This window comes from Ciona intestinalis, chromosome 4 (assembly GCF_000224145.3).
Source record: "Ciona intestinalis chromosome 4, KH, whole genome shotgun sequence".
Lineage (NCBI taxonomy): Eukaryota > Metazoa > Chordata > Ascidiacea > Phlebobranchia > Cionidae > Ciona > Ciona intestinalis.
In genome coordinates this window covers 4,537,939-4,541,149 of record NC_020169.2, presented here as the reverse complement: position 1 = coordinate 4,541,149, position 3,211 = coordinate 4,537,939, and positions in this window count along the sequence as shown.

Here is a 3,211-nt window from a genome sequence, read left to right as displayed (position 1 = left end):
TAACCCAGACCAAGCCGGGATTTGTCCTTGCCCAAGGTTTTTAAGCGTTCTTATAACTCTGTAATGTAGTGAGGCAAAACATTGGTTTACCTTTCAGTTCTATAGTACTTTCTAAACTTATTACTAGTATACGCGATTTTATTTCGTCAAATATTGTCACATCCGCCTTTATAGACAATAATGGCTAACATTCTAACTCTATTAAAATGCAACCAGGTATAACACGTGGTTCTTCATACACTGTCTAAATCTGGGGTGAAATGGTAGCACAGTAGAGATGCAATTTATTCCTATATAGTATACCCTGGACACAGTGCAAGACCTTACAATTTTTCAATATGTAGCGTAACTAATTCAATCATCTACCTTTGGCAATAGGAAATTCAAACAGAATCGGTTCATTTTAATCTGTAACGTTTTTAAATAGGTTCGTTTGTTGACTGTGACTATATTCATAACAGAAACCAGTTTCTTGAGTGTGTGGGTTATTCATTGAGCGCACACAGTGGCTCTATTGGCGTGTGGGCATACGCCGGTCAGGTCGGGACTTGATATAAGCCGCCCTTATAGAATCCTGTGTATTCCAATACCAGTCTGTAGACAGCGTTATTGTGACACGGCACCTGTATCGAATAGCCGTCCCTGGAATATAATACTGTGAAATGCCTCCATCCGATTTCTTCCGGTGGGCATTGTTTAATACCTTGTTGGGCGTTTGTAGTTCCACGGTTTTGTGTGAGTTCACACCAGTATTACCGTTATAGCACTTCCAAGGCACCAATATAAGTGAAGAGGTAACTTATACCATCACCACCCGTGTGACTATATAGGTAGGAACCATATTAAATCGTAATATGTGTAAATTTTGTTTTCGAAACAAGTCAAAACACATAAAAACCGTTATTATGCTGTGTCATTGGTGTAAATAAGCGAAGCGATTTCAATCACAGAAAATAGCAAGCAAAACCATAAACCGGTTACGGTCCTTTACAAATTGGTATGAATATAGTCTGTATACGCTGGTTTTATAGTGACTTGAAAATCCCATTAGCCATGTGGTATTTGCGGTTTATTCCTTGTTTACGGATGGGATCGTTATATTGGGATGGCTTTGCAGTCAAATGGAGCCAAGAACGAAATTGTAATGGCTTGTCAGTGGAGGCAGAGACGACTGTAAGCATTTGACAATGATATTATATTCTTATCGCTAACAATACATTTACAGTTACACGGTAGAAAAGCATAAACGTCTGTATAAATGCACCATGTTTTCACAAAGAAAGTTTCATAACACAAAATTGATTAAAATAGATTAAATCAGTTGTACCGGCGCTACGAAAAACTTATATGTTTGTTGCCCCCAAAGCCAAAAAAAGAAAACTTATGTAGCGCCACAAGCGGGAATTCGAACGAAAGCATCGTTGCTTTGGAAACAAATGATTTAATTTTACGAACTTTTTAATTTTACGAAAAGTTTGTTTTTTTACCAACAAATGTCGAAAAAACGCGGTAAAAGCTCGTCAGCAGCCGGCCAGGGACGATGGGAGGCTGGTCTCATGGCAGCAGGGTTTGAGGAGGTATGTTAATGCATAAATATAAATTTTACTTCATTCATAATTTCTTTTTAATTTGTCTTTATATTTATTGTTTTATATGATGTTTAATAGTAACTTGTAAAATAGATATATGTTTCTGGTGTAAGAAAGTTTTTTTTATGGCATTCCTGTTATAAACTTATTTTAATAATGCCGTTTATCCTTTAGTTTGAAAACATCATACGCTGAAAAAGTTGAAATGTGTTATATAACTTATATATATCTTATTTTTAATCATTACAATCTTTTTTCTCTGATAAATATTGTGACACTCCTTGCAGGAAAACTGGAGAGTGAATATTCAGTTTATTGTTGAGAATGACTTGCTGGATGAAAATCACATCAAAGCTTTGGCAAACGTGGTGAAAATTCCTCAACGAAGGTTGTTTAGTCATCTGCATAAAGATGACTTGATGGAGATGGTAAATATTTCTCTCTATATTAATAATTAGCTCTTTGTGGTTTGGTTTAGATTTCAAGCTCTGTTTTGCTAAACGGTGGTAGTTAAGACCACATTTAGTGGTATTTTAAGCGCCCCAATTTAGGCAAAGTGTTTTTCAAACATTTAGCAATGTAACCAGTCATAACTTGCAAAACACATACAGTAATGGACAAAATAGGTTCACCTGCATATTTTCTTATAAAATTTACTAAAACTAAAACTATCACAGTGTGTAAACTTTATACCATGTTTAAAATGGAAGCTTAAACAAAATTGAATTGGTATTTATTCCCCAATTACAGGTAAATGAACTTGGTAACCCAAAGAACAAGAGACCACCAAAGCTTCCACAGTTTTTTGAGATCACGGAAATAGTTTTTGGACTTCTGAATGCTGAACAAGAGATACCCCTTCCACTATGGGCAAAACTGATTAAGTTTGGCTTGCTCAACATAAAAGATAATGACTTGAGAAGAAGAGAAACAGAGGCTAAGTCAAAAGAGGAAAAGGAAAAAGCAGCCAAGGGATCTGGTATGAATATTGATATACTTCCCTAAGAGTTATTTTAAAGTGTTTTAAAACCTATGAGAAAATTTTTATGTGAAATAAGTATACAAAAAAATAGTTGTGCACCTGTTGGCCTTTTAATAACACAAAGTACTCTTTTTTATAAATCTCTCGACTGGGGATTCTATCCATAAAATGGCTATTTATTACAATTCTGGAACTTTTGTAGGCACTCTGTTTTGTACAGAACCTCTATACATCAAAATTTTCTTTTATTTTTCAGGCAAGAAACGTCCACGAAGCAAATCTCCTGGTAAAGGCAAAGGAAAGAAAACTCCCGAACCTTCGATGCCTAAGAAAGATTGGAGTAATTTGAAGAAGAGGGGAGAAGATGATGATGATAATAAATATATTGGTTTGTTGATTGTGATATTGTATATTTTATATTTAGACCTTGGAAATTTTTAAGAATTGGGCAGTATTTTTTTTTCGCACTTCCAGTAGACGTTAAGACTTCACATTTGACACCTTGTTTAGTAATTACTTTTTCATTAGTAATTAGTATTATAAGAAATATATAACTAAATTCTTCTTATACAAAGAACTAAATATCACAACTTTTAATCGATTAAGTTTTATCTTTAACTGTCTCCCTTGAAATCAAAAA